The 19,575-nt window shown below is 40.3% G+C and overlaps 1 long non-coding RNA gene across 1 annotated transcript in view; it reads left to right on the forward strand.

Annotated features, from left to right (window-relative positions):
- The window catches only part of LOC124988480 (uncharacterized), a 19,005-nt gene extending 7,745 nt beyond the window's left edge, over nucleotides 1–11,260 (forward strand). Inside the window, exon 4 of the long non-coding RNA XR_007109431.1 lies at nucleotides 10,974–11,260. This is a non-coding gene — a long non-coding RNA (uncharacterized LOC124988480). The remainder of the gene's footprint in view (nucleotides 1–10,973) is intronic.
- The last annotated feature ends 8,315 nt before the right edge of the window (nucleotides 11,261–19,575 follow it).

Raw genomic sequence — 19,575 nt, forward strand, 5'->3', positions numbered from 1 at the left:
CTATTGAGTTGTTTGAGTTCCTTATATATTTTTGATATTAACTCCTTATCCTATGTATGGCTTCCAGATATTTTTTCCCAATCTGTAGGTTGTCTCTTTACTCTGTTAGATTCCTTTACCATGTAGAAGATTTTCAGTTTAGTGTAGTTCCATTTTTTTATTTTTGCTTTTGTCATTTATGGAATTAAATCCACAAAATCATTTTAGTTTTGTCCTTAGGTTTTCTTCTAAGTTTTACAGTTTCAGTTAGGTTTATCTTTATTTTATTTTGAGTTGATTTTTATATACAGCATGAAATACAGGTCTAATTTCATTCTTATACACATGGATATCCAGCTTACCCAATACTCTTTATTGAAGAGACTGTCCTTTTCCCATCATATATTCTTGGCACACTTCAATTAAACAATTAACTAAGCCCACTGAACACAACTGTAATCCCAGGGATACACAAGGCTGAGACAGCAGGATTGCAAGTTTGAGGCCCATTCAGGTGCCTTAGTGAGACTAAGGCACTAAAATTAAAGGACTGGGAAAGATTTAGTTCAGTGGTAAAACATTCCTGGGTTCAATGAAAAAATCAATTATCCAAACTCTGTGAGTTCATTTCTCAGCTCTCTATTCTCTTCCATCTGTTGATGTGACTATTTTTATGTCAGTACCATGCTGCTTTCACTATTATAACTTAGTAATATAATTTGAAATAAAAAATAACACAATGCCCCAGCTTTTTTTTTTTTTTTTTTTTTTCTTTTTTTTTCCTCAAGATTGCCTTGGCTATTCAGGGTTTTATTGTTTTTATTGTTGTTCTTTTTGTGTGACTCCATATGCATTTTAGGTTTTTTTTTTTTTTTTTTTCCTATATCCTTGAAGACTGACATTGGATTTTTTTTTTTTTTTTTTTTTTTTGCGGTACTGGGGATCGAACTCAGGGCCTTGTGCTTGGGAGGCAAGCACTCTACCAGCTGAGCTATCTCCCCAGCCCACGACATTGGATTTTTTTAAAGGGATTGCCTTGAATCAGTATGTTTAGCTTCTTATTGAGTTGTAACAGTTCATATATATCCTGAATGTAAATCCTTTGTAAATATATTGTTGCAAATATTTTTCCCAACCCTTTGGCTTGTCTTTTCATTTTCTTTAAGGAATCATTTGAAAAGCATAAAATTTTAATTTTGATAAATCCACTTTTTTATTTTTCTGTTAAGGTGAGTGCACATATAGGTTATGTGTTCTACCTTTAAAAAAAAATCTTTGCTACTCCAAGTTCATAAGGATTTTCTCTTATGTTTTCTTCTAGAATTTTTATGGTTTTCGTTTTTGCATTTATGTCTCTGATCTATTCTGAGTCAATTTTTGCATACAATATGAAGCAAAGTTTGAAGTTAACTTTTTACATATGTATATTCAGTTGTTCTATAATCATCATTTGATATGATTATTCTTCTCCTGTTGAATTAACTTGATGCCTTTGTCAAAAATCATTAATATAAAAGTTGGAGATGTAGCTCGGTGGTAGAGTGCTTTCTTAGCATTTGTAAGACCCTAGATTCAATACCCAGCATCACTGGTGGGGGGGAATCAGTTAATCTGTATGTAGATTTATTTCTGTATTCTTTATTTTATTTCATTGGCCAGTGTTCATTCTTCTTTTTCTTTTTTATTGTAAACAAATGGGATACAAGTTGTTTCTCTGTTTGTACATGGCATAAAGGCATACCATTTGTGTAATCATAAATTTACATAGGGTAATGTTGTTTGATTCATTCTGTTATTTTTTCCTTTCCCCCCCACCCCTCCCACCCCTCTTTTCCCTCTATACAGTCCTTCCTTCCTCCATTCTTGCCCCCCTCCCTAACCCTAACTCTAACCCTAACACTAACCCTTCCCACCCCCCATTATGTGTCATCATCCACTTATTAGTGATATCATTCATCCTTTGGTTTTTTGAAATTGGCTTATCTCACTTAGCGTGATATTCTCCAATTTCATCCATTTGCCTGCAAATACCATAATTTTATCATTCTTTATGGCTGAGTAATATTCCATTGTATACATATACCACAGTTTCTTTATCTATTCATCAATTGAAGGACATCTAGGTTGGTTCCACACTCTGGCTATTGTGAACTGAGCAGCTATGAACATTGATGTGGCTGTATCTCTGTAGTATGCTGATTTTAAGTCCTTTGGGTATAGGCTGAGGAGTGGGATAGCTGGGTCAAATGGTGGTTCCATTCCAAGTTTTCTAAGGAGTCTCCACACTGCTTTCCAGAGTGGCTGCACTAATTTGCAGCCCTTCCAGCAATGTATGAGTGTACCTTTCTCCTCACATCCTCACCAACACCTGTTGTTGCTTGTTATTCTTGATAATCGCCATTCTAATTGGGGTGAGATGGAATCTTAGGGTGGTTTTGATTTGCATTTCTCTTATTACTAGAGATGTTGAACATTTTTCCATATGTTTGTTGATTGCTTGTAGATCTTCTTCTGTCAAGTGTCTATTCATTTCCTTAGCCCATTTGTCAATTGGATTATTTGCATTCTTGGTGTAGAGTTTTTTGAGTTCTTTACACATTCTGGAGGTTAGTGCTCTATCTGAAGTATGATTGACAAAGATTTTCTCCCACTCTGTAGGCTCTTTCTTCACATTGCTGATAGTTTCCTTTGCTGAGAGAAAACTTTTTAGTTTGAATCTATCCCAGTTATTGATTCTTGCTTTTATTTCTTGTGCTATGGGAGTCCTGTTGAGGAAGTCTGGTCCTAAGCCGACATGTTGAAGCTCTGGACCTACTTTTTCTTCTATAAGATGCAAGGTCTCTGGTCTGATTCCGAGGTCCTTAATCCATTTTGAGTTTAGTTTCGTGCATGGTGAGAGATATGGGTTTAGTTTCATTCTGTTGCATATGGATTTCCAATTCTCCCAGCACCATTTGTTGAAGAGGCTATCTTTTCTCCATTGCATATTTTTGGCCCCTTTGTCTAGTATGAGAAAATTGTATTTATTTGGGTTTGTGTCCGCATCCTCTATTCTGTACCATTGATCCACCTTTCTATTTTGGTACCAATACCATGCCGCTTTTGTTACTATTGCTTGTAGTAGAGTTGAAGATCTGGTATTGCGATACTCCCTGCTTCACTCTTTCTGCCAAGGATTGCTTTAGCTATTCTGGGTTTTTTATTCTTCCAGATGAATTTCATAATTGCTTGCTCTATTTCTGTAAGGTACGTCATTGGGATTTTAATTGGAATTGCATTGAATCTGTATAGCACTTTTGGTAGTATGGCCATTTTGACAATATTAATTCTTCCTATCCAAGAACATGGGAGATCTTTCCATCTTCTAAGGTTTTCTTGAATTTCTTTCTTTAGTGTTCTGTAGTTCTCATTGTAGAGGTCTTTCACCTCTTTTGTGAGATTGATTCCCAAGTATTTTATTTTTTTTCGAAGCTATTGTGAATGGGGTAGTTTTCCTAATTTCTCTTTCTGAAGATTCATCGCTTATGTATAAAAATGCATTAGATTTATGTGCATTGATCTTATATCCTGCTACTTTACTGAATTCACTTATGAGATCTAAAAGTTTTCTGGTGGAATTTCCTGGTTCCTCTAAGTATACAATCATATCATCAGCAAATAGGGATAGTTTGAGTTTTTCTTTTCCTATTTGTATCCCTTTAATTTCTTTGGTCTGTCTAATTGCTCTGGCTAGAGTTTCAAGGATGATATTGAAAAGAAGTGGTGAAAGAGGGCATCCCTGCCTTGTTCCAGTTTTCAGGGGGAATGCTTTCAGTTTTTCACCATTTAGAATGATATTAGCCATGGGCTTAGCATAGATGGCCTTTACAATGTTAAGGAATGTTCCCACTATCCCTATTTTTTCTAGTGTTTTGAGCATGAAGGGGTCCTGCATTTTATCAAATGCTTTTTCTGCATCTATCAAAATAATCATGTGATTCTTGACTTTAAGTCTATTGATATGGTGAATGACATTTATTGATTTCCTGATGTTGAACCAACCTTGCATCCCCGGGATGAAACCCACTTGATCATGGTGCACTATCTTTTTAATATGTTTTTGTATGCGATTTGCTAAAATTTTGTTTAGAATTTTTGCGTCGATGTTCATTAAGGATATTGGTCTGAAATTTTCTTTCCTCGATGTGTCTCTGTCTGGTTTAGGTATCAGGGTAATATTGGCTTCATAGAATGAGTTTGGGAGGGTTCCCTCCTCTTCTATTTTATGGAATACTTTGAGAAGTATTGAAATGAGCTCTTCTTTAGAGGTTTTGTAGAACTCGGCTGAGAACCCATCTGGTCCTGGACTTTTCTTTGTTGGTAGGCTTTTGATGACTTCTTCTATTTCATTACTTGAAATTGGTCTATTTAAATTGTGTATGTCCTCCTCGTTCAGTTTAGGCAATTCATATGTCTCTAGAAACCTGTTGATGTCTTCGAAATTTTCTATTTTGTTGGAGTATAGATTTTCAAAATAGCTTCTAATTATGTTTTGTATTTCAGTCGTGTCTGTTGTGATATTTCCTTGTTCATTCCGAATTTTAGTGATTTGGGTTTTCTCTCATCTTCTCTTTGTTAGTGTGGCTAAAGGTTTATCAATTTTGTTTATTTTTTCGAAGAACCAACTATTTATTTTGTCAATTTTTTGTATTGTTTCTTTTGTTTCAATTTTGTTGATTTCAGCTCTGAGTGTGACTATTTCCTGTCTTCTACTACTTTTGGTGTTGGTCTGTTCTTCTTTTTCTAGGGCTTTGAGCTGTAGTGTTAGGTCGTTTATTTTTTGAGTTTTACTTCTTTTATTAAATGTGCTCCATGAAATAAATCTTCCTCTAAATACTGCTTTCATAGTGTCCCAGAGATTTTGATATGATGTTTCTTTGTTCTCATTTACCTCTAAGAATTTTTTAATTTCCTTCCTAATATCTTTTGTTATCCATTCATCATATAATAGCATGTTGTTTAATCTCCAGGTGTTGGAATAGTTTCTGTTTTTTACTCTTTCATTTATTTCTAACTTCAATCCATTATGATCTGATAGAATACAAGGTAGTGTCTCTATCTTCTTGTATTTGCTGACATTAGCTTTGTGGCATAATATATGGTCTATTTTAGAGAAGGATCCATGTGCTGCTGAGAAGAAAGTGTATTCGCTCTTGGTTGGATGGTATATTCTATAAATGTCTGTTAAGTCTAAATTATTGATTGTGTTATTGAGATCTATGGTTTCTTTGTTCAATTTTTGTTTGGAAGATCTGTCCAGTGGTGAGAGAGGCATGTTAAAATCACCTAGTATTATTGTGTTATGGTCTATTTGGTTTCTAAAATTGAGAAGGATTTGTTTAACATACATGGATGAGCCACTGTTTGGGGCATAGATGTTTATGATTGTTATATCTTGCTGATTTATGCTTCCCTTAAGCAGTATGAAATGTCCTTCCTTATCCCTTCTGACTAACATTGGCTTGAAGTCCACATTATCTGAAATGAGGATGTATACTCCAGCTTTTTTGCTGAGTCCATGTGCATGGTATGTTTTTCCCCATCCTTTCACCTTTAGTCTATGGGTATCTCTTTCTATGAGGTGAGTCTCTTGCAGGCAACATATTGTTGGATCTTTCTTTTTAATCCAATCCGCCAGTCTGTGTCTTTTGATTGATGAATTCAGGCCATTAACATTCAGGGTTATTATTGAGATATGATTTGTATTCCCGGTCATTTGGTTCATATTTAAAATTTTATTTATTTATTTATTTATTTTTTGACACATCTTGGTTCCTCCTTTATTTGACAGTTCCTTTAGGATAATTCCTCCCTTTGCTGATTTCCTTCTTTGTTTTTTATTTCTTCCTCATGAAATATTTTGCCGAGAATGTTCTGTAATGCTGGCTTTCTTTTTGTAAATTCTTTTAGCTTTTGTTTATCATGGAAAGATTTTATTTCATCGTCAAATTTGAAGGTAAGCTTTGCTGGGTATAAGATTCTTGGTTGGCATCCACTTTCTTTCAGAGCTTGAAAAATGTTGTTCCAGGCCCTTCTAGCTTTTAGGGTCTGGATTGAAAAATCTGCTGATATCCGTATTGGTTTCCCCCTAAATGTAATTTGGTTCTTTTCTCTCACCGCCTTTAAAATTCTGTCTTTATTTTGTATGTTAGGTATTGTCATTATAATGTGCCTTGGTGTGGGTCTGTTGTAATTTTGTGTATTTGGAGTCCTATAAGCCTCTTGAACTTGATTTTCCATTTCATTCTTCAGATTTGGGAAATTTTCTGATATGATTTCATTGAATAGATTGTTCATTCCTTTGGTTTGTTTCTCTAAGCCTTCCTCAATCCCAATAATTCTCAAATTTGGCCTTTTCATGATATCCCATAGTTCTTGCAGATTCTGTTCATGATTTCTTACCATCTTCTCTGTTTGTTCAACTTTGTTTTCGAGGTTCAATATTTTGTCTTCAATATCTGAAGTTCTGTCTTCCAGGTGTTCTATCCTATTGGTTATGCTTTCTATGGAGTTCTTAATTTGATTTATTGTTTCCTTCAAGGATTTCTGTTTGTTTTTTTTTTTCAATATCTCTAACTCTTTATTGAAATGATCTTTTGCTTCCTGAATTTGCTCTGTTAACTGTCGATTGGTGCGATCATTCAATGCCTGCATTTGCTCTTTCATCTCATCATTTGCTTCCCTAATCATTTTAATTATGTACATTCTGAACTCCCTTTCTGTCATTTCTTCTGCCATGCTGTCGTTGGATTTTATTGATGTAACATCTAGATTTTTTGGGGGGCATTTTCTTCCCTTGTTTTCTCATATTGTTCAGGAATCAGTGGGTCATTAAGATATTGCAGATTTCCTCTATCGACTTATAATGTCCCTGAAGATTGCTAGTATATCCCCTCTTATCCTTCAGTAGCCTGAAGTCTTGGAGGAAGTTGATAATGTGGTGCTCCACAAGGAAGTTGCCTCTCTAGGGTTGGTGACCCTCAGGTGGGGTATATTCCCTGATAGTGGGCAGAGGTGCCTCCACTTGTTGACCAATGGTCATCCAAAGGGGAACTAGGTTGCGGGCTGAGGCAAGGCCTGTTTGTGCCTGTGTCTCTGGTTTTACCGTCCTTGTGGGAAAACCTCACCCAGCAGGGAAGACTCACCCGATGGGGCGTTCTCGCTGGTCAGTTCCCCTCCTGGAGGTTCCCCTCAATCTACAACTACCGCCTGGGCTGGGCTGCCTTCCTCTGCAACGTTCCCAGGGGCCCGGACCTACCACCCTTCGCAGACGAGTCTCCTTAGGCTGCCCCTCCTCAGAGAATCTGCCCGCAGTCCTGGAAACTTCGCTCCGCCCCTAGGCATGTCTCTGTGCGGTTCTTCCAGCAAGAAGCCACCTAGGTCCTGGGACCCTGCTCTGCACCTAATTGCCTGGCTATGCGGCCCCTCCTCTGAGCCGCCACCTGGAGCCCCGTACAATAGCTCTGAGTCCCAGAGACCCGCCACACACCTCTTCCTCCGGACAGCCGCCCGGTGTTCCGACGCCGTCACTAGGAGTCCAAGCGACTCACTTCGCGTCTCCTCCTCCTGCCAACCACCTGTAGCCTTAGGCAGTCACTCTGAGTCCAAGTGACCCACCCTGTTCCAAGTGATGCCCCCTGGGTGTTCAGGAGCGGTCGCTCGGAGACCAAGCTACCCACCGCGCTCCTACTCCAGGCAGGCCACCGGTGTTCAGGAGCGGTCGCTTTGAGTCCAGACAACTCACCACTCGCCTCCTCCTCTGGCAACCGCCTGTAGCTGTGATGCAGTCACTCCTAGACCAAGCGACCCGCCACGTTCCTCCTCTTCCTCCGGGCAACCCCCCGGTGTTCAGAAGCGATTGCTCTGAGTCCAAACAGCTTGCCACGCAGCTCCTCCTCTGGCAACTGCCTGTAGCTCTGATGCAGTCACTCCTAGACCAAGCGACCCGCCGCGCTTCTCCTCTTCCTCCGGGCAACCCCCTGGTGTTCAGAAGTGATCGCTCTGAGTCCAAACAGCTCACCACACAGCTCCTCCTCAGGCAGCCACCCGGAGCCCCAGTGGTTGCTCCGAGTCCAAGCGCTGTGCTGAGCTGCCTCCTCTACGATGATCCCAGTTGTCCGTGTTTACCGCTTCGGTGGGGGGAGGGGCGTCTTGCCGAGCAACTCTACTTCACAAAGTTCCCTGCATTCCGGGGCTACCGCCCCATCCGGGACACCTCCCCAATGGGAGAGACTCACCCGGCGGCTTTGAGTTGGTCCCAAGTCTCTCACTATCTCCTCTTTTGAATCCTGCGTCCTGGAGCAACATGAAATGCAGCCGCCCTCTAGTCCGCCATCTTGAAACCTCCCCAGTGTTCATTCTTAAACCAGTATTACTTGGCATTAATTACTGTAGCTTTATAAATAAACCTTGAGGGCTGGGGTTGTGGCTCAGTGGTAGAGTGCTTGCCTGGCATGTGTGAGGCCGTAGGTTGGATCCTCGGCACAGGATATAAATAAATAAATTAATTAATTAATTAATTAATTAAAGTCCCATCAACAACTAAAAAAATATTTTAAAATAAATAAATAAGCCTTGAAATCAGGTAGTACAGATTCTTTAATTTTGTCTTTATTTTTAAAAATTTTTATGATTCCAAGTCCTTTGCATTTCCATAGAAATTTTAAAGTCAGCTTGTCAATTTCTTTCAAAACGCCACCACCACCAACAACAAACATCTTGCTGGAATTTTGCTTGAGTTTGCATTAAATTAATAGATCAATTTGGAGAGAATTAATATATTGAGTTTCATAATCTAGGAGTATGTCATATCTTTTCATTTAATTCTTTAATTTCTCTGAGCAGTGTTTTATACTGTTTGATATATCATTATTATATATATTGTATATATATATATATTTTTTTCTTTTCCTTTTTGTGTGTGGTACTAGAATCGAACCTAGGGGCTCACTCATGCTAGGCAAGTGCTCTACCTCTAAGCTATACCCCCAGAACTTTTTATATTTTTATTTGAGACCCAGTATCATTAAGTTGCTCAGGCTGGCCAACACAAGCAAGAAAAAGGTTGGTCCTTTTTCTTTTATTTGATGTTTTTGTAAATGACTTTTTTTGGGGGGGAGGGGAGGTATTGGGGATTGACCTCCTGCATACTAAACAAGTGCTCTACCACCAAGCTACATCCCAACTCAGCATGGCCTTTTTTATTAGTATACACAATTTATTTTTGTATACTTATCCCATATTCTGAAATTTCACTATTTGTTTATTAGTTCTAGGAGCTTTGTTGTAGATTGCTTAGGGTTTTTAAATGTATATGATCATATTGTCTGTAAACAAAAGCTGTTTTATTTTTCCTTCCCAATTGATGCCCTTTATTCTTTTTCTTCATTACGTTTCCAGGATTTCCAGTGTAATGTTGAAGGGAAACTCTTTTGAGTTTTGAGGCAAAATTGTGCAATTCTTTTTTCTCTGAACAGTTGTGTGTTTTTGCCAAATTGATTTTTCTCCCCACCACACACTTGTCAATCGAGAGATCCTTTGAAGGTTTTATCTGAACTGTTGAAGTAATCCCAATGATTCCATCTGACTTTTAAAACCTGAGCTCTCCCTGCCTCTCCTACTAACTATCTGTGTCTCTTTTCTTTTATTTTTTCTCCTGTATGAAGCCACTAGTTCAACTAGTGTCTTGGAAAGGAGCCTTCATTCCTAAGTTTTTGCCCATGTGACTCTCCCTTTCTGCTTATTTAAATCCTTTCAAGATGTATCTTGAAGAGACCCCTCTTGCAGGAAACCTTTTTGTGACCAACACTCGAGATGCCATTTTTTCTCTCGGCATCTGCTGTCTTCACTGTACACATGCAATGCATTAAGCACTCTCTGTAGGTCATCACCTCATTTATGAATCACAGTTTTGGACAACAGATTCCTCTGAAACAGGACAACAGATTCCCACCTCAGCCCTGGTTTCACAGGACTCAGTCTGGGGCCAGGTTCTCAAAGGAAAGGGTCTGCTGCCTGTGCTTTTGTACCTTCGCGTGCTTTATGTGCAAGTCGGAAAAATGTACCCCTTCCTTTGACCTGATGTAGCTCTGTGTCAAAGGCAAGGCTTAGCAAGTAGAGCTCAGGCTAGATTTCTACCCTCACTGTCCTTTCTGCTAGTCGTCTTCAAATCCTGCAAGGTTATGTGGTTAATCCTGTCAAAAGGAAAGAATTTAAAAATGAGCAAGTAATTCTGAAATATAGGTATCATATAGATTTTTTTTTTTGGCTCTAGGGATTGAACCCAGGGGCACTTAACCACTGAGCCACATCCCCAGCCTTTTTTGTGGTTTTATTTATTTATTTATTTATTTATTAAAATTACAATATATTTTATTAAATAAGTGAAGGGAGAGATTGTGCAGCACTCAATCACATGTGAAGAACATGTGAACGAATTTGAGGACCAGGAACATCCACCTGAGGTAGGCAATCTCAGGCTGAAAAAAAGGTTTATATGACTGTCATCTGTGTCTTATTAAATAATTTTACAGATTACCGTATTCCACAACCCTTTTATACTATCACATAGTAGTCACTTAATATATATAATCATTGTTGAATAAATTCCTCCAAAATTCTCACTTAAGTCCCTCTTTTGTAAAGCCAAATAATTTCCTTGTCAGCAATTTGCAAGTTGCTTGTACTGGTTCTTTCATGGGACAGACCCAGTTGTGTTCCTCTCTATCTGTAAGGTGGCTGTTATAAGAGAACCTACCTCATAGGGTCATCTTGGGATTAAATATGTATGGGAAGCATTTAGCACTGTAAAACTAGGACATAATCAGCACCCACAAAAGCAATTATTTTATGACTACTCTTTCTTTGAGGCTGCTGTGCTCATTTTATATCCAGTAATTCCAGATTGTCTCCATGATTGTAATGTGGGTTTGTGTGTTGTTCTGTCCTTGATCCAGGTCGCAGGATTTCCCATCCAGATGTGATACACTGATGTACAGTCTGTTATTGATGCCGTGTATCAAACTGGAATTCTCTCTTCTGAATTTCTCCAGACAGAATTTGCTTTAGCTGTGTACATTCACCCACACCCAGACAAGATACTTTCTGTGTGGGTCTACTGGACTTCCTTAGTCCAACATCAGTGAAAAGGAAGAAGGGAAGAGGAAAAGACAGAAGCCACTAAAGCTTTTCTGGTAAAAATCCGTTCACATGTTCTTCACATGTGATTGAGTGCTGTACAATCTCTCCCTTCACTTACTTAATAAAATGTATTGTAATTTTAATAAATAAATAAATAAAACCACAAAAAATGCTGGGGATGTGGCTCAGTGGTTAAGTGTCCCTGGGTTCTTAAAAAAAAAAAAAAACCTATATGATACCTATATTTCAGAATTACTTGCTCATTTTCTGGTATCATGGAATTTGGCTGCTTATGCTCAAGTCCAGTCAAGTGCATAGCCCAGTTTTTAATGGACCTACACAGTTGGACATGATGGAGACTAATCCCCACCCCCAAGTCTTTGAGGATGAGTCTAGATGACCTCCTTAACAGAGATCTCTTTCAAGAGGATGCTTGGGGCACTGGGGCTGTTGAGTATCACTGTCTACAGTGGGCCTCACATTACTTCTGCCTGGAGAGTCTTGTTGAAAATGCAGATTCTCAGATGCCACACAAGAGCTAGTGAATCAGAACCTCAGGGAGTGGAGCTCTAGAGTCTGCATGATTTTTAGCAAGTTCCCCAGGTGATTCTGTGAGTGAGAGCCCAGCCTTACAGAATGTTGTCATTACTGAAGTGAAGCTGGTGCGTTTGATATGGGTACCCACACCCACAGTGAAGCTGTGGAAGGACAAAGAGGGAAGCAAAAGCAACCGCTGCTGCTGTCCTGAGAGGGGAAGCCCCACTACCTTGAGTTTTAGGCACCTCTGCTGTGCTGCTGCCGCTACATCTGCTGTAGGATATAACAGGAGCTCCTGCAGGACAAGCAAGAGCATCTTTGAAACTGTCCCTTGCTCCCCTGCCCTCCCTTTTGCCATTTCACCTCACCCTAATCTTTTTTGGCTGAAAAAAGGTCCTTCTTTAGTTTTTTTCTGACTAGCTGCAGAATATACTGGCCAGAGAAGAAAAAAGGAGACACACCCCTGTGTGACCAAGACCCCACAGCCCCCACGAGTCTGTAGACTTCCTGTTCAATGTACTTCCTTTTCCTCCCCACAAAAGCCCTTCATGTCCCTGAGCCCTCTCAGGATAGAGCTTTGAGGCAATAAAAAAGCTCACTTTATTCTTAAGATTGGTGGCTCTTGAATCAACATGATTCTTTCCCACATTTTATTCTAGCAACAGGATTGCCAGCGGGTGTGGTTTCAGAGGTCTTAGTCCATAGAAGGCTGCTCCATTCCTGGAGGCTAAAGGTGAGGCTGAACATCAAGGCAGGAGAGTGTGGTAGAGGGAAGCAGCTTACATCATGATCAAGAAGCAGAGATTGTGTTTTATTTTGAGACAGGGTCTGCTAAGTTTTTCTGGGCCTCACTAAGTTGCTGAGGCTGGCTTTGAACTTGTGATTCTCCTGCCTCAGTCTCCAAAGTCTCTGGGACTACAGGTGTGCACCACCATGCCCCACTAGAAAAAATATTGAGGTTTAGAGGGTTAATTACTGAAGGGAACAGCAAGAAATGACAGAAACTGGGATTTGCCTTTAAGGTGTCTATCTCTAAAGTTTCAGGAGCCTCTGCCTTTGCTTACATCTTTCTCTGGTCCCATCATGAATTCAGCACTGTACCTGTTATTAAGCATAGTTTATCTATTTTTTTTTCCAGTCTGAGACCAACTACTTCTATAATTTATTCTAAGACTTCTGCACCCTGATCCTCCCTCAGGATCAATGTCTCTAATCCTAAACACTCCCTGATTCTGCTGGAGTGTTACCAGAGTCCAGGAAGGAGGGAGTAGAGGGAAAGGCAAGGACCCAGGACCCTGGGACCAGACCAGCCTGATTCTGGTTGCTACCTGGCACCTGACTTGCTGGTTGATTTTGGACATTTCACTTAGCCACATCTATTAACTAGAAGTCATCATACTTGCCTCTTAGGAATGAGATACAGGTATATAAGTATTCATAAGCAAGTTTCTTCTGTACTTCCTTCCACTTTGCTAAGAGAAAGGATTGTGACTCATGTTAGGTCCACATAAGAAAACTATAAACTTTGTCTTCAGAAGATTGTTAGTGAATATCAATCCCATGTCTAGAACTGCTTTTTCTCCTGTCCTGAATAAGTCTGCTCCCCTCTCTTGAGTTTCTATTTCCTCATCTTTTAAATAAGGATAGTAATAACTAAATAATCACGAGATCTATCAGTTTTTAAATATTTACTATGTACCTGGCACTATGTTAAGTATATTGTCATTTGTCATTACAATAGACCTATCAGTTAGGCACTATTATTACCCCCATGTTCTAGAGGAGGACTGTGAGCTCCAGAGAGATAAAGTACTTTGCCCGTGAGTCACCCACATTCTAAGCAGCTAGCTGGGATGTGTATCCTGCTCTGCAGTACTCTAAACCAGGAATTCTCAACCTATTGACATTTCTAACCAGATGGTTCTTTGTTGTAGGAAGCAGTCCTGTACATTGGAGGATGTTTAGCAGTATCTTTGGCCCACTAGATGTCAGTAGTATCCATTCCCCAGTTGTCACAACCAAAAATGCCTCCAGACATGGTCAAATGTCCTTTGGTAAGCAAAATCACCCCCAGTTAAGAACCATTGCTCTGGGCTGGGGATGTAACTCAGCAGTAAAGCGCTTGCCTAGCATGCACAAGGCCCTGAGTTTGATTCCCAGAAAGAACCACTGCTGTACACTCTAGAGTCCTAGGCATTTTGTTTCATCTTTGATATCCCCGAACTAAGGAAGCTTCTTTCCCTCTAAGGGTCAGTGTGTTACTCCATTTTTCATTACTATAATGAAATATCTGAGGCTAGGTACTCATAAAGAAAAGAAGTTATTTAGCTCACAGTTTTGAAGGTGAACATTGAAAGAGCATGGCACTAGCTGTGGAGAGGCTCCTTTAGCTGTATCATCCCATGGAATGACACCACAATGGTGGGAGAGTATGTAGAAGCAAAAGATCACATCACAAAACAGGAAGCCAAAGAGGCTGAGGAGTAGCCAGTCTTTTTTTTAATAACCACACTTTCACAAGCCCTAACCCAGGAATCCCATGAAAACTACCTTCATCTCTTCCAATGGCAGCGACCCCCAATGACCTAAACATTTCCCACTAGGCCTCATCTCTTAAAAGTCCCACAATCTTAACTGCCACACTGAGGACCAAGTTTCCAACACATGAACTTTGGGAGATACAATCAAACCATATCCAAACCAAAACAGTCAACAAAGAAAAACAAACACAGACATCATTTCTACACTAAAGAGAATGCTGTCATATGTATTACATCCCATTTCCACATACAAAGTGTCATCTTATGCATTATTTTGTCTGATTTTCTTAGGTCACATGACTGTAAAGGTCACATGGATGGAAGAGTCTAGCACAGTACCTAATACTTAGATAAAATTTTGGTCATGGGCTGGGGTTGTGACTCAGTGGTAGAGCACTTGCCTAACGTGGGTAAAGCACTGAGTTCATTCGATTCTCAGCACCACATATAAATAAATCAAGGTCCATCCAAAATTTTTTAAAAAACCTTTGGTAATTTAATTGGCTGTCTGAAGCAATGGAAGCTCAACAGGTTAAGTGTCTATCCCAAGATTATCCAAGTTGTAAGCAGGTATGGCCTTTTGTTACATTAATTATCCTGTAATTATTATTCTCTTATGGTAATGCTAAGGAGAGTTTTTAACTCATTGAAAGGACCTAGGCAAATAAGAAGAATCTTAGAATTTTTGTTTTGTAGAGTTGAAAGTTTCCTTTAGGTCATTTAGTGCACTCTACTCCATGGTTGCCAACCCTGTCTTAGGGTTGCCAGTAAAACACAGATGAACAGTTACAGTTGGATTTCAGATAAACTGTGAAACCAATTAAATATAAATATGTCCCATACAACTGATCTAAGACCAGGTCTCTTGTGATCATCTCCCTCTGGAGAATGATGAACAGGGTTCAATTGCTCATGTGATCAGATGAGAGCTCTCACATTCTAAGGGGTAAGAGGAAGGTCCTCTGAGGTTTCTCATCTGAGGACGGTCAACCCTTCCTAGGTGGATTTGAGTCTTTCAGGGGGAACTTAGCAGGTACAGGGACATTCAGAGAGAGACATGAATGATCTGGACAAGGGGTGTTTTGAATACCAGTATGGGCAAGGTATTTGTTATGCTTAGAAAATACAACAGAGATAAAGCACACTGCCCTGTGAAGACAAGGAAGAGAACCTCCACCTGCGCAATGGGAGGAAGCAGTAAAAGAGAACCTGTAGGCACTTTTGAGTTGAGGCATAGTGGAACAGAAAGTTAATGTGCTTGGAATGTGATCTTTAGAACATCATTCAGCCTGCAATGTGAAGGATGAATTGGAAGAGGGAATTGGGGCCAAGAAAAGGAGCTGGAAGATTAATAAATCCTAACATCTCCTTTAGTCCCCCCATCTTAGCCCTCTTCTATGGCTTCTACCATTTTTGTTAGGGTAGAGATTTGGCCACTCTAACAGGAACCCAATTAAACACAAATTCAAAGACTGAGGCAGAAAGCAGCAGGGTAAAACAGAGGGGAAAGATTCGAAAGATGTTGAGTTTTGGTTGGATGGAGACAACTACTTGACCCCACCCCTCAACGTTTGTTCTCCCCTTTTGTGTGTGTGTGTTTTGTTTTTTTTTTTTGCGGTGCTGGGGATTGAACCCAGGGCCTTAGTGCTTGCAAGGCAAGCACTCTAACAACTGAGCTATGTCCCCAGCTCTCCCTTTTTGTGTTAAGGGAACCCTTATTATTTTACCTGGATACATGGCCACACAGAATAAAAACTTGATATCTCTGTGGCCAGGGTGTGGCCATAACTATTTGCTGAGGGGTCGGTCAGACATACCTATTAACCTTAAAGGAACATGGCTAAGATGGGTAGCCATTTTGGACCTTGCAGATGATGGCAATATATCGGGGTCTTAAGCCCCCTTGCCCTTCTCGACCAGTGACAAGGGAAGGGGACACTCCCCAACAAAGTCAGACCGGGATAGGTAGGGCCAACTGACCGCCCACTCCCCGACCTCTGGGTGGAGGACAATCAGACGCATGTCAGGAGACCCGTCACAGCAGGAACTCATTTATTGAGGAAATCACACAGCTTTTATGTAGGGTGGGGGCTAGGCGGGAACCAATCAGCTTAAAGATCAGCAAGGCAGGGGGATTCACGCAGGCGAGAGTCCCATTGGACTATATGGCAAGCACGAGCTGATCACGTTCGTGGAACCAATCCCTGACAGTGGTCCGATTTATCGTCATTAACTATTGAAACCGCCTTTGAGGACTTGATCTTGCTCACTCGCCAGGGAGTAAGGAGTCAGCCTGAGTTAGTTAACGTGTCATTAGTCCCAACAGCAATATGCTAGGGATGGCAGGACCCATAGCCTGGGATTCTGATGAATTCATAGTAAAGTGAAGGTCTGGCTTTCACATGGGATAGAAATAACCTTTTTTTTGAGAAGGTGTTTACTTTGAGTTGCTGTTATAGCAACAAAAACCTTTATCCTCTATTACAAAGTGGCAGAAGCCACAGGTGAAGGCTAAATAAAATGTGAGGACTAAAGATGTGGGAAGGAGGAGAAGTTTTCGAAAGTTTTTGAACACCAAAGGCAGTGTTTCTTTCTTAAAATGTGGAATGCAATGTCACTGCTCCAGCAGGACCCAGGAATGTGTGAAAGCAAGTGATTTGTAGGGATTCAGGTTGACCCTGCTGAAGCTGGGAGGTTTCAGGTCTGCTCACCCCGCCATGGTGGCCTGTCCTCCAGGCAGCTCCCAGAGGAGCCTACTTCTCCTATCAGTAGTTCAATGTCTACCTCTGTTTTAAGGCTTATTTCTGGTTTTCAGATTTGAGGCTGTAAGAAAGGTTTTCCCACATGTACAGAAGACCAGTTTTGTCATGCTGAGTCACGTCACTGTCATTTCTTACTTAGAACACAAGGCTCTGCGTGAACTTGCCCCTGCCTACCTCTCCAGTTCTTCTGCTTATCACTTGGCTCCAGGTAGCTCTGACTCCATTATATTGAGCTGCTTCCTTCCTTAGAGCTTTTGTGTCTGCCTAGGACTTCCCTTTTCCCTTTTACTAATTCTTATTAACACTGCAGCTCTCAGCTTTAATGTCATTCCTCAGGGAAGTTTCCTCTGAACCCCAGAATAGGTCAGGTGTCACTTTAATACATGTGCATGACTCCCTGTTCTTCCTGGAGCTTATCATAATTGTAATTATAAAATAATTGGTGTAATTATTTGCTTACTATTTGTCCTTCCACTCTTCTCTAAGCACCACGGCAGCTTTGTTTTGCTCACTGATACATCCTTAGAACCTAGCAAGAAACGGACACATAGGCAGTGCTCATATATGTTGGTAAGTCAGGCGTGGTGCCGCACACCTGTAATCCCATCGCTCAGGGGGCTAAGGTAGGAGGATTGCAAATGCAAAGCCTGCCTCAGCAATTTAGAAAGGACATAAAAGGGGTGGTGGGGCTGGGGATGTATCTCAGAGGTAAAGCACCCCTGGGTTAAATCCCTGGTAACAACAACAACAACAAAACACAACCATGTTGATGAATGAATGTCTCTTCTGGCCATGAGACTCCAGGGAATCCCCGCATGGTCTAGAATAACCCCCCTTATCCATGGTTTCACTTTCCACAGTTTCAGTTACTCTTGGTCAACTGTGGTCTGAAAATATTAATGGAAATTTCTATAAAAAGCACTTCATGAGTTTTAAATTGTCATTCTGAGTCAGGATGAAATCCTGAGCCAGCCTAGTCATCCAGCCCAGAGTGTGAATTAGCCTTTTGTACACCATATCCATGCCATATGTGCTACCTGCTCTGTGGAGGTTGAGAGGGAGAGAAAGAGAGAACACACTTACCTAACTTTTAGTGCAGTATATTTTAATTAGCAACCTATTTTATTACTGGTTATTTTATTAATATCTTACTGTGGATACTTCATAATTAAATGTTATAGCGGGTATGTATAGGAGAAAACATACTATACATAGATTTTGGAAATATCCTTGGTTTCAGGTGGCAGTCTTGGAACATAATCTACAAATAAGGGAGAACTCTAATGGCAAATTGCTAAGATATCAGTAATAAGATTCAAGCAAGTAACTAAAATATTGATTAATAATAAAGGCTTAACAAATAGGTTTATTAGGTTATAACTTAGGACTTAGTAGTTTATTAAGTTACTAAGTAGTTACTAACTAGTTTACCAAGGGCTAAGATAGAACCTAATAAATGAAGTATCTGGCTTTTAAACAAGGTATTAGAAGATAGTTAAGGTATTAGTAGATAAATATTAACTACTCAAGTGTTAGCTGGTAACCAAGGGATTAATTTAAAGCCACGATATTAGCAGATACTAGTTAACCAATGACTAAAGTGACAGTTGATAAGAACTCAGAGTGATGTTTTTTAGGAGATTCTAGCTTGTGTTAGGAGGGACACGCAAGTAGCAGAAAGCCGGAAAAGTCTACAGGAATGATTGGAAATAAGAATCCTCAACTGGACTCCAAGTTTCTGGGGAACTGATTTGCTTATCATTGGTTTCCAGATAGGCTCCAAACAAAGACAGGTATGATGTTGGTGCTCAAAATGCTTACCATGTAATTCAGTTTACTCTGATAGGGCCAGGTACTGTGCAGAGGAGAGGGAAAGGAGGGTAGTTGCTTCAACACTGTAAACAGAGAGGTGACTGTGTGAGTAAATGAGAAAGTCAGCAAGTGAATGGTGTGTGAAAGCAAAGCTTAGGGATGCAAACGCTGGGCGGAAGGGGAGGCAGGTGTGTCAGGCCAGGGTGATGAGTTTAATTCTTCCCTGTTGAATTGAGGTGTCTATTATAGATTGGCAGGTGGATATGGGTTCAGCATAGATACAAGATAGAGACCTTGGTGTTATCAGGGCATAGATGGTGGTCAAAAGCAAAAAATGAGGTGGCTATAGCAGAAGAACACATTGAGTAAGAAAAGAGCTAGCCTAGATCCTCAGGTAAGACCAACAGAGAAGGGTGGGTAGAAAAGGAAAAGACATCAATGCACGCCAAGAAGAAAAGAGAACTCAGAGACAGAAGGGGAAATTAAGAGAAGACCGTGGCAGAAAAGCCTAGAGAACAGAATGTGTCAAGAGAAGCACATTGTCAGCAATGTCCAGTGTGGCTGAGAGTTTGGCTGAGAGTTTAAGTAGAATACCAGAGATGTTCGTTGGATTCACAATAGGGAGCTAAGAGATGGCTTTGGTGAACAGAGCAAAGTAAGGCACAAATATGGATTGTGGAGACAGTGGGTATAGATGGAGGAAGGTAACTCAGGGGTATGTGGTTCTGAGATGCCCATCACAAATACTTCGGTGACAGTTGGGTTTC

This window comes from Sciurus carolinensis, chromosome 1 (assembly GCF_902686445.1).
Source record: "Sciurus carolinensis chromosome 1, mSciCar1.2, whole genome shotgun sequence".
Taxonomy (NCBI): Eukaryota; Metazoa; Chordata; class Mammalia; order Rodentia; family Sciuridae; genus Sciurus; species Sciurus carolinensis.